General features: G+C 36.6%; 2 pseudogenes; one reads left to right on the top strand and one right to left on the bottom strand.

The window, feature by feature from the left end:
* Nucleotides 1–1,842: 1,842 nt before the first annotated feature.
* LOC120185614 lies at nucleotides 1,843–3,124 on the top strand (annotated as a pseudogene).
* A 431-nt stretch (nucleotides 3,125–3,555) lies between these two features.
* LOC120185759 lies at nucleotides 3,556–6,237 on the bottom strand (annotated as a pseudogene).
* Between the last annotated feature and the right edge of the window lie 7,117 nt (nucleotides 6,238–13,354).

Genomic DNA, 13,354 nt, shown 5'->3' with positions numbered 1-13,354 from the left:
TATATGTATATGTGTGTTGTAAGCATTCAAATTTTGATATATTATTTAATTCGAAATTCAAGGTATCCTTATCCAAATAAAAAGAGTTGTTCTGAAAGTTTCCCTTCCTTCTTTTCCCGGAATCGTGACGATCTACATTGTAATTGTGACTTTGTCGGTGTATCAGAGAATTCTTTGATCGGGAGTGTTGTATTGACCTAAAATGGTACGAAAAAGTCTCCGGCGCATTTGTTCAAAGTTTAGGTTTGTTGGTGATCTAATGATTTTTCTTGCAAGGATTGATTGTGGTATCTCAACGAAATTGGTGTCCAAAAACAATACTTTTTGCGTACTTGAAAACTAAACAAGAAAAAAAAAAGCTTGTTACTTCGCTTAACCGACTTAACCGAATTACCCAAATTTTATTAATAGAATTTATTTTCCTTTAAACGTTAACTGAAACGAACTAAGTTCGGTTAACTGAGTTAACATAAATTTATAAATAATATGTATTATATATTAAATATTTAATGTTTTTGGTTTATTCGGTTAAAACCTAAGTTTAAACACCGCTAAAGCTAAATAATACATTAAATATTTAATAATTTCGGTTAATTAATCAATTTCGAACCGAATTAACCGAAATCGAAGTTTTAAAAAAACTATTAACCGTTAACCGACTAAACTCAAAATTAACCGGCCGATGGACCGATCAAAATTTTGATTCGATCGATTAATTCGATTTTAACCGAATTATGAACACCCCTAATTAAATTAATAAAATAGTGTCATATAACACTATATTGAATTTACTCAATCCAGATTGATTTTTTGAAAAAAATTTCTCAGGAAACTGGTTTGAATCCCTTTTCAAGAGTTCAAAAGTTATGCTTCAATTTTTTTTTTTGAATACTGTTGATGGTAAAATATTTATCTCAACTTGTTAATCATTCGTGATTTACCGTTTCTAATTCAAGTGAAGAGTCGTAATCAACGAAAATATGATCATTGGCCGATATTTTTATATGATAAATATGAAAGCATAATAGGGGAATACATGAGTAAAGGAGAAGGAAGTCTTTACCTCTCTCAGTCGTGGTTTAGGTGTATGTATAGGGACTATAATTGATTGGGTCATATATAGATTATTCTAGTTACTTGTAGGTCGATAGATTAAATAAATTTGATGGATAAAATTTTAGATTTCGTCCGGATAGATCATGTGAGTTAATTAGGAGTAATAGTTTATTCGAATAGTGTAAATTTCTTGTAAATCTGGTAGGCGGAAGGGGGTTTATCTTCGATAATGTTTAATTAACGTAAGTTGGACAGTTTTGAGAAATCTATCTCTAGAGTTGTAACAAATCTAAATGCCAAATGATGGAAATGAATAAGAGATAGATGAATAAAAATGGGGATGCCAACCCCACCAACCTAATCCCCGTCATGGTAGACGGGCCCATCCGTAGGTCCCTTGACAAGTGGCCAACCCCAACCCATATGGACTAAAAACCAAATCTTCTTCGGTCCAAGAAACATACGTTTTCACAATCATTTTCTCCACTATTTCCAGCCTCCAATCAAACGTAACCAGATACCCTTTTCATTTCATTTTCACCTCTGCCAACTCCAATCAGACATAGCCACCTGCCCTTTCATGTTATTTTCACTCCAAGTCCTTATATATTAGATAAGTTCAATCATACCATTAACAATTTTCTTCAGTTTCCTCTGCAAAATTTAATTTTCTTCAGGTTTGTTTCCCCAGAATATAAAAACGTTCTTCATTCATATACGTTAGATATGTTTAGTTTTTGTTTCTCATGTTATTATATGTATATGGTCTGATCATTTCTTATTTACATGATTTAGGGTGCAGAAACTAGTGAAGGTTGTGTTCTGATGGGGAAGTCCAATGGCTCAATGTCTCAGCTTACTGTGAAGCGAGGCGAGCCGGGCCTGGTTTCTCTGGCTGAAGACACAGAAAAGGGTCTTTACTTTCTGTCCAATCTCGACCAGAACATTGCGGTGATTGTCTGGACCATATATTGCTTTAAGTCGGAAGAGAAAGGGAATGAAAGTGCAGCTCAAGTGATCAAGGATGCATTGAGAAAGGTTCTTTCTCATTACTATCCCCTTTCGGGGCGGCTAGCGATCAGCTCCGAGGGTAAACTGATTGTCGACTGCACCGGCGAAGGGGCTGTCTTTGTCGAAGCCGAAGCGAATTGTAAGATGGAGGAGATTGGTGACATAACAAAGCCTGATCCCGAGACACTTGGGAAGCTGGTTTATGACATTCCTGGTGCTAAGAGCATACTAGAGATGCCACTTCTTGTGGCTCAAGTAACCAAGTTTCAATGCGGGGGATTTGTGCTTGGCCTGTGCACCATTCTGAAAGCTCGAAGCCCTCTGGAGATCGAGTTCTTACATTGGGAATTCGCTGAGATAGAGGACAAGTCCAGCACCGATGAGCTTTACAGAGATGAAATGCTATATAGATCGTTCTGTTTCGAGCCCGAAACGCTTGAGAAACTAAAGAAGGACGCCATGGAGAACGGGGTTCTTGAAAAATGTACTACGTTTGAATCACTTTCGGCTTTTGTGTGGAGGGCTCGCACCAAGGCATTTAACATGCAATCGTTCTGTTTCGAGCCCGAAACGCAGGCCTAAATTCAATCCGCCTCTACCCAAAGGGTACTTCGGAAACGGCATTGTGTTGACCAATTCCATATGCAAAGCAGGTGAGTTATCGGAGAAGCCACTGTCACATGCTGTGGGGCTGATTCAGGACGCAATCAAGATGGTTACCGATGATTACATGAGATTGGCCATCGATTACTTCGAGCTCACAAGAGCAAGGCCTTCCTTGTCATCCACCCTGCTCATCACAACTTGGTCTAGGCTATCTTTCCACACCACGGATTTCGGATGGGGAGAGCCGGTTCTATCGGGTCCGGTTGCCTTGCCGGAGAAGGAAGTAATCTTGTTCCTATCTCATGGCAAAGAGAGGAAAAGCATAAATGTTCTGTTGGGATTGCCAGCTTCTGCTATGAAGGTGTTCCAAGAACAGATGAAGATTTAGATCATAACAGCAAATATTCATTTGAAGAGTTTAATTAATATTGTTAAACCCTCTCTGCTATTTCAATTTTTCAAGTTCAAAATGTCTCTGTGGTAAACATGTGTCTTATATACATTCAGAGCTCGTTTTCCTCACAAGTTATGTGTCTTTGATTTAAATATTTGTTGTCATGTTTTGTATATGATTCTTTATAATTAAGCTCGACTAATTATGAAAATTAAAAAAATTAAAAAAATGTATGGACAAAAGAGATAGGATTACATGAATGAATTGAATTCAAAACTAAGCCACGTGCCTAATTAGAATTAAATATAGCAGCTTCACAGATTAAGGAAGAAGAAATACAGAACAAATTAAGCAGACTATTTCTATATTAGAACAAATACAGCATTTTTACTATGATGACACATTTCAAGTCAAACCATCCAAGGCAAGCATCTTGCTTTGCCCTCTAAATAGAAAAACACAGAAGAACAAAAAGAACTAATCAATTCTTGATACTAAAAGTCAAGGCTAAAAATAATTTAATTTCTTTTCATTAATTTGAACCGTTGGAATTAATTAATTAATTTTTTCGCCCATCAAACAGTTCATCGATGTAAGTCTCTATATCATCAGGCTGGTACTTGATGTACTTCTCCGTTTGTCTTCCAGGATCCAAGTACCCTGAGTATCTTCCCAGGAATGACCTGTACGCCGGTATCACCACCGATGCTATTGACACCCTCAGCTCCGATTGCAGCTGCTTGTCGGACACCACCCACGTGCTCTGAGTCCGATATATTTCGTCAAACATGGCGTTGAAGTTCTTGAATTTCTCTTTCAGCACCGGTTTCACCACCTTTCCTTTCACGGTCAGACCTTGGCTGCTTATACAACCCAAAAGCTTGAGCCACGTCTCTCTCTGGTAGACCTTGTGGTAGTTTCGGACATCGAACGATCGACTACGGCACCAATTGTCACCCACCACTTCATAGAGCTCCGGCGTCCCTTTGATCTTCTGCAACATGTAACTTCCGTTGTTCATCATGAAAATGCAGCTCAATGGAACGTCCTTGTAGAGCATCGACTTTGAGTCTATGGACTGCTCCAACAAATCGATGATTCTCATCAACTGTTCTTGAAACGGTGGCCGGTCTTCTCCCGCGTCGTTTTTCTTGTACTTTTCCGACCTGCTTACGTAATTCCGAGGCCTGCTCGTCGAATCGGCTCTTTCGATCTTGGAATGGTCTTTGAAAACTTGCTCTATCGTGTCTTTGTACTCACATGCGTACTTGAGATAATTCATGATGTAGCGTGTCAAAGGGTGAACAGCCCCACCCGGAACCGGCGCGTTTTCCCTGTATCGGACTTGATCGCATTCTCGAGATCACAGAAAATGGATATTGTAGCCTCGCCGATCCTACAACGGCATGCCGTGATTTCTTTCCTGAGATCGTTGGCACATTCCTTGGGAAACACGCTATCAATGGGAGAAAGATTATCACGCAAGGCTTCGTACATATCGAGAAACTTGAATAGCTTCTCGGGGGAAAGCTTGCAAAATGCAACAGCTTCGGGGAAATTGAGGAATTGAAGGAACAGGCAGCGTGAGAGGTTGGTGATGATGCTATCTGATAAAGTCGAGTAACCGTAGAAGATTGTCTGAACCAGCTTACGCTCCGCGGGCAAATGCACATTGGCACATTGTTTAAAGGTCTGAATCCATTGAGGGATGTCCCTCTCCAATGATTCCCATGGCGTCTTTTGAGCCTCATCTATCCCAATCTTCTCGTACCCAATATTCTTCAATGTCTCCCCAAGCACATGCCTCCTTGTGATCATGTAAATCTCGCAGCATTCCAATTCATGTCCTCCTGCGATCAACTCGTCCGCAATCTTAGTAATATTGGCCAAAACGTTATCAGAATACTCCTCGAACTTTGATTCCTCGGTAGCCAGAGGCTCGTCTTCACCAGGTTCAGTGGATTGATCTGCATCCTTTTTTGTAACATCATCTGCAACCTCTTGTACAGCCTCCTGTATTTGATCGGTTTCCTCGTTGCGTGACTCTTCGAAGATGTACCTGAATTCCTCTTCGAGATAACACATTATTCGGTGTTGAATTGCGCTGATGCGGTTGATTAAAGGGCCTTGTTTCGACTCCGGTTTGATGTGTGCAGATACATCTTTATAAAGCTTCGTCATTTGTCCAGCAGCTTTGAAAAACGATGGATCATCGTCAGGTAGTTGATATCCCTTCAGTCTTGTGTGGGAAGAGGCAGATGATTCAAGGCTGGATAGTTTCTCTTCAACAAGATCCAAATATTTTTCGACGAAGTCTGGAATCTCTAGTCCTTCGTCTTCAACCTCTGCTTCCATTTCCTTCTCTACCTCCTCTTCCGTCTCCTTGTTCTCCTCCTCCTTTTTCGCTTCTGTTTCGGTCTCCTCCTCTACCTCCTCCTTCTCATTGACCTCGGCGTCAGCCTCGGCCTTCTCCTCCTCGACCTCTGTCTCCTTTTTCTCCTCCTCCTCTACCTCCTCCTCCTTGACCTTGGCCTCAACCTCTTTTTTTTCTTCCTCCTGCACCTGTAGGATGGAAGAGAAATTTGGCAAGAAATGATCAATATCTTCACAGGCAGTTTCCAGGGTATATGGTGGAGGAGCTGGTTCTTCTGGTTCCCCTCCATTCTCTATCTCTTCAGGCTTCTCTTCGGTTTCTGTCTCCTCATGTTTCTCCGTCTGATCATCGGTGGTTATCTTTTCTTCACTCTCTTCATTAGAATTCTTCGCTGAATCCGACAACGGCAATGCGTTGTCGGCATCAGGGCTCTTTTCATCGTTTTCAGCCTGGTTATTGGCTGAGGTGTCTGTGGAGGAGAAAAAAAACATGGAATACGTTCTAGGAAAAGGCAAATAGGAAGGTTTGTGGAAAACCGGACGTAGGGAACTATGGTTGCATTGTGTATTCTTCCTTGGTTGGTTTTGATTTGGATCATGTGAAATTGAAATGGTCGTGGTGGTGGGACAGGAAATAGTTGTGGATCGATCTGTTTTTAGGAGGGTTGACCAATAGAATGCCTCATTTTAACCTCCTGTTTCGGCATCCTCCGTCTTAAACCTACTTCATCGGCTCTGGATTTTGCATCACCAGAATCTTTGAAACCAACGACTAAATATACATCCAAAACCTGCATCGTTACACTCATTATTCATCTGACTTATCTATAAACACGCAAAGCTAAATAAGACACATTTTTTACCATCAACACTTGGGATTAATATACATACCATAATCTTAACGCTCCGACCAAAATTTTAACATGACAAAGCATAATTAATTTAACATAAAAATAATATATACATATATCAAACACGAATATTTTTTTTAAATACACAAAGTAATTAAAGTCATCATTCTAAAAGTTCTAGAACAAAAGAACTTATATTAAGAATAAAATAAATCATGTTGAAAAAGCTGTCTCGTGATAATTTTTTATAATACACTTGTAGTAATTTCAAAATTATCATGTCGCAAAAAATCTACAAAATACTTTGGTATTTGAATGTAGGATGTGTAAAAGGGCTCCTTGTATTTGTCACGTACCGCGAATTTGTGGGCTAGGTCAGCCCACAACACACTACCCGTGGGGCCACAACCAGTACAAGACATGTTGCTTTCGTTGTGATGTCGAGACCAACACCCACCAGGGTGCGACAGACGCAACCCAAACGGTCCACAAGGGCCACGCAGAGACCAAGGCACATACAAAGTCGAATAGGGTCAAGCCACACCCGTCCCAAACTACCCACAAGCACGACCATCAAACAATGAGTCGATTAGGGCCGTGACCACCGCACACCAAGGTGCACCTAGAGCCGAGGTCAATGAATGACAAGGTCAGCCGATGGCTCTAACTAGCAAGCAACGGGACGCACTCGAGTATAAATATGCCAATTTCACTAACTCATCACTACTTCCGTTAAAAATTAACGGCAAGTGACTTGATTGATACATTTAAATAGTTAAGTGGTCTTATTGATCAAATCGAAACATTTATAGTTAAAATGAAAATAGACAATAGTTTAGTGATCACCCGTGTAGTTTACCCTTAAAATAAAAACTTATTAACACATTAGTGACCGTAGTGTGATTTACCCATCGCTTACAAATTTTTCAGTTCATATACATATCATGCATTGTAAATATCACGGGTACTTCTGCTGTGCGGCGTTTAAAAACGGCTAAAAAACGGTATGATCGGTTAAAGAAGTGTCCGGTTAAAATTTAGACCGGTTATGTTATATCATTTAACCGGAAATATTATCAAGCACAATAACATATTAGGTAATTCTTATATAATGTAATAGGTAGTGCTTATATAATAAAATAGGTATTTAACAGGAAAGATTATCAAGTACAATAACATATTAGGTAACGCTTATATAATGTAATAGGTAGCGCTTTTATTGACCTATTTTCTCATAAAATCGGTAAATTTCAACCGGTTACATTGTAAATTGACCTATTACATTATAATTATCGGTTTCGATGTTTTTGGGATCGATAAGATTTTAAATGTATCGACACTTTATGAGTGCACCTGTTTGTGCTTTTATTTTGGAAAAAAAGTATCGACACATATTTAAAGAATTTCGATACATAATGTAGACATATTTGTTAATTAATCGGTATATTTTTACCGGTTACATTGTAACCTGTTAATAATTATTTGTTTCAATGTATTAGGATCGATACTTTTTATAAATGTATCGGCAGTTTATGCGTACACCTCGTCTGGACAAATGTATCGACACAAATTTAAAGAGTGTCGATACTTTATAGGCGCTATAACTTCTTCTCTTTTAAATTCCAAAAGTGTCGATACTTATATTAAAGTATCGACACTTTCAACATATCCGGTAGTTCTTTATCGGTTTTGTCATTTTGAGATCGGTTTTGTCATATTTTTAGCTGTTATATTGTTATAGATCGATACATTTTCATAAAGTATTAACACTTTTTAGGCGCTATAACTTATTCTCTTTTAAATTCAGAAAGTGTCGATACTTATATTAAATTATCAACACATTCAACATATCCAGTAGCTCTTTACCAGATTTGTCATTTTGGGACCGGTTTTGTCATATTTTTACATGTTATATTGTTATGGATCGATACATTTTTTTAAAGTATCGACACTTTATATGCGCTATAACTTCTTCTCTTTTAAATTCCAAAAATATTCGATACTTATATTAAATTATCGACACCTTCAACATATCTGATATTTTTTTATCGGTTTTGTCATTTTTTAGACATGTTTTGTCATAGTTTTACATGTTATATTGTTATGGATCAATACATTTTTTAAAGTATCGACACTTTATATGCGCTATAACTTCTTCTCTTTTAAATTCCAAAAGTGTCGATACTTATATTAAATTATCGACACTTTCAACATATCCGATATCGTTTTACCGATTTTGTCATTTCGAAACCGGATTTATCATATTTTTACCTGTAATATTACTATAGAGCGATACATTTTTCATTTGTATCAATGTAAACTGACAAACTAAGTTTGTCGGTTTTCAAATTTTTTAATATTTCTTCATGATTTAGACCTACTACATTATTATTATTCAATATTTCTGGTAGCGTTAAACCGAATTTAATAAATATATTATAATGTATCTAATAACATCGTATATTAATCGTATATTAACCGGCTTTCATGAGACAATCCAAATATCACACTAAGGTGCAGGAATAATGTCGGACGCGTCACGTCCTTTTGGCATTTCACCAAGACATAACCTGCCCTTAGGAGTGTTCTGATTGGTGGATTTAATTAATAATTAAACAGACGTTTCTTTAATCAGTTAGATAAGCATGAAATATTATCGAATCAAATTTTATTATAAAAAAATATTAAAACATAAATAATTTTACATCAAAACGAGTAAAATTATAAATTTTAAAATAAAAAATATATAAACAATCGTTTGGTATAGTGTAATAGGCACTATATCTCTTAAATACGAAGTGTGATAGACACTATATCTCTTAATTAAGATTAGGAGTTTAACTTTTAACGTTTGTGAATAGAGAAAATTAGATTGAGATGATCGTCTTCGTCTCTACAACACCCAGTCTAGATTAATCGATTAATAAATCGAATATGATACTTATACCAAAAAGGATTTTTAATAAATCAAATATGATACTTATACCAAAAAGGATTAAAAAAATAATAGTAACTTTCGTTTTGGATATGAAGATCATAAACAACTTAAGAACTTTTTTCCCTTAAAATCCACTCCATTAATTGAATCTAATTAACTGATAATTAATTATTTTTCTTAAGATTCACTTCATTGATTGAATTGAATTTCGATCTATTAACCAAGTTAAATTAAGGGTAAAGTATAATAATGATCACTGAATTTTTCTAAAGCTTTCATTTAGGTCTCCCAACTTTTAAAACTTATAATACAATCCCCCAACATTTGGTCTATTTGCAATATGGTCCCCGACGTTATACTTCCGTTAGTACGTTTGCAATATGGTCACTGAACTTTTTAGGCGCTTGCATTTAGGTCCCCAACTTTTAAAACTTGCAACACAATCCTCAATTTCATTTTAAACCCCAAATTCATTTTCGATCTCGAAATTCCTTTTTCGCTTCTCTCTTCTCATTCCAACGTAACTTTTCAGTCGGGGATGCATGTAAAATTCTAATCTAACTTTGAATTATGTGGAGGTGTTGACTTGAATAAGGGTCCATTGAGAGAAGACCCGACCAAGGGACTATCGGGACCATCAACGATTCAAGGTGTAATGTTAGATACAGGTCATCTCAGGTGAAGCATAGATGTTCGATGAAATGATTGTGAGAAAAAATGGGGTTAGAAATGCAGAGTTGACAAATAGTACTAAGATGAACTAAGTATCATTGTTGAAAATCACCAACAAAGCTGGAATTATTTTGTATAAATGACATATAATAATTTCTTCGTTTAATCATTGTGGTTAAAGATTTTCCAACAGATGATCAAATATAATGAAATCCCAAACAACTCATTCACCTCTCAGTCTCTTTCGCTCATATGCACTCTCATTTGATTTTTGTTCTTCAATTTTCCGCTATGTAAATTGTAAACCCAAACAGTGCTATGTCTTTCAGCTTTTTATTTACAAAGAAAAAATGGAGGAAGAATTGTTGGAACGCAACACCGATTGCGTTTATTTCTTAGCCTCTCCCCTCACTTGCAAGAAGGTATTTATTTTCTCTTTTGGGCTATCCGGAAGTAAGTTTTTCCTCTTTCACACTTTCCCATTTTCAGCTCGCATTGTGTGTATTTTGTTGAAATTTTTATGTTTCTGGAATTGCATGTCAATGATATGGATATTCAGTGTTAGTTTTGAACCAAAACCATCTAATTTTCTTTCTTTCTTCTTAATCAAAACTTTTAGTACTCCTTATGAAAGATATTCAGTTCATTCGAATAGAAGTGAAATAGGGTCATAGGCTATTTTTTTTTATCTTTTTATTTGGTTTTTCTTTAAATCAGGGAATTGGTTGTGCGTATCAAAATAGTGAAATCGCCAGACTCAATCTGAGATACTGATGGTGTAACACCCCTAACCCATACCCGACCCGGATATGAGTCAGAGATACTACATTGACTTTAAAACACAACTCTTAATAAATAATAGTAAAATATTTGATCTTATATTAAGAAAATACCATAATATACATACTGTAATATAAGTTTACCAAAATATTCAGAGCATACACAACTTAACCCTTTAATTACATGCCAACTGTCATTTACATAACAAAATGACCTACTGATTAAGTTGCTTCTGATCTGATGGTTGCAGGAGTAATACTGTCAAGCTGCTTCACCTGTCTCTTCTATTTTTCCTCGGATCCTACGTGTGAAACACTCACACGCTAAGTCATCGACTTAGTGAGGCAACAATCATAAGGCAATGTAATATAATGAAAATGTCAGGATCATATGAGATGAGATGCAAACATATAACTAATCAATGGAGTATACTTCATCAATATCCATACCTGTAAGCGTATGACTGTAACATTCATTATTCTGTATTAATAAGTTTATTGGCCCATGATAGCATATATTGAGAACCTAAGGTATTTGAGTAATGTGAGGTTGTGCACTATGCTGTCACCACAGCTCGTATAAATGCACCGAAGTGCCCCGTAGAATTGCACCGAAGTGCCCGTAGAATTGCACCGAAGTGCCCGTAGAATTATGTCCATAAGGACCACGTAGAATTCCTTAAGAATCATATACATATACTATGGATCAAGTATGTGTCTTTCAAGACTTCACACAGGTTCCAAAGGATATACATATGTCCTAAAGAACCGAGTATACCCTCTACCCTTGGCATGCCAACTATACCTATAGTTCTCATCTACATAACATGGGCTTATACATTTCTCGTAGTTCATATCGCGTAGACATAGTATTTCCATACCTTTAACACATAGGCATATCATTTACATACCTTTATCACATAGTGCATATAACTTTTTCTGCATATTCATGTCATGTAATACATATAATATGAATTCATGTCATGTAATACATTTAATACAAATTCATGTCATGTATCATAATATGGAATGTAATCATATGTCAAAATATGGAATCTAGACTTATCACAAGTCTAGAACTGAATATACTACTATATTCATGCTATGCATATGCACTCACCTATACTTCTTTGCCTTTTCCTCGATCGATCCTACTTGTAGATTGTTCCCGAACTCGAGTAGGCTCGGTATCTACATAAACATAATTTTAAGATGATCATCAGATGTCTATGTCTTGCAATTAAGCTTTAATAGCTTACTAATTTAAAGAATTTATAGCTTAGTCTTGCTTTCTTTTCTTTCTTCTTCTTTTTCTCATGGGGGAATCGGTTCCCCCCTGGGGGTATCGATTCCTCTCAAGCAATCTGGAATTTCATATACGATGAGGGGGTATCGGTTCCCCCCCTGGGGGTACCGATTCCCCTCTAGCATTCTGGAAATTCATTTCGTTGAGGGGGTATCGGTTCCCCTTGAATGGGTACCGATTCCCCTAACCCAGAAATCCTAATTTGAGCTCGGAAATCATCCCATTTCAGCTCAAACATACATATTTCAATCCCTTTACTACTCTTAGCTCTCATACACTTACTTAAACTAATTATTATCCATTAAATACCTCTAAAACCTAGAAATCCAATTCTCCATGTAGAATTTAAGAATCCAACCCAAATTCCAATATGTTCTAATTTGAATTCTAACCCCTCATACTTCTTAATTAGCTTATTGACAAGTCAAAAATCTGATTCAAACATCAAAAACTCATCCATATCAAAATTTCATCTAAAAACTCATTTTCCAAATCTATCTCTAAAACACTAATCTTGTTGTTTTAATGTCATATAAGCTTTCCTTTAGCCTATATAACATACAAACTTTCATTTCCAATCTTAACAATCAAAAAAAACTACCAAGTTCAGTTTCTTACCTTTAATTGCAAGCCACACGTTGAGAGAAGGAAGAGAAGAAAATGAGGAAGAAGGAAGAAGAAATGGGAGGTTCTGGAACCTAAAATCACACGTGGTCTCATATACCCCATAACATTTTATTTTAATTAGAAATTCCTTGCAAATGACCATTTGGTCCTTACCCCATCTCATATTTACTAACCATACTATTTAAACTATATAATTATTCTACTTTAATCACCAAATGTTGAAACTTTGCAAATTAATCACTAACCCGACATGGAGGATGTTACAAATCTCTCCCCTTAAGAAAAATTCGTCCTCGAATTTTTCATTGCACGAACAAATGAGGGTATTGATGTCGCATATCCTCTTCACGCTCCCACGTTGCTTCTTTCTACTCTGTGATTTCTCCACAATACTTTGACCAAAGGAATAATCTTGTTCCTCAATTGCTTAACTTCATGTGCTAAAATTTGAATCGGTTCTTCCTCATAAGTCAAGTCAGGACGAACCTCAATCTCTTCTGGTGTCACGATATGAGAAGGGTCAGATCTATATCTTCGAAGCATTGAAACGTGAAAAACATCATGTATCTTTTCCATCTCATGTGGTAAAGTTAGCTGATATGCTACAGGTCCTACTCTCTTTACAATCATATGGTCCAATAAACCGAGGACTCAATTTTCCTTTCCGACCAAATCTCAACACCTTCTTCCATGGAGACACTTTTAAAAACACCTTATCTCCAACTTGAAATTCAATTTCTT

This window comes from Hibiscus syriacus, unplaced genomic scaffold (genome assembly GCF_006381635.1).
Source record: "Hibiscus syriacus cultivar Baekdansim isolate YM2019G1 unplaced genomic scaffold, ASM638163v2 tig00113124_pilon, whole genome shotgun sequence".
Lineage (NCBI taxonomy): Eukaryota > Viridiplantae > Streptophyta > Magnoliopsida > Malvales > Malvaceae > Hibiscus > Hibiscus syriacus.
This window is presented reverse-complemented; position numbering and strand designations above follow the sequence as displayed.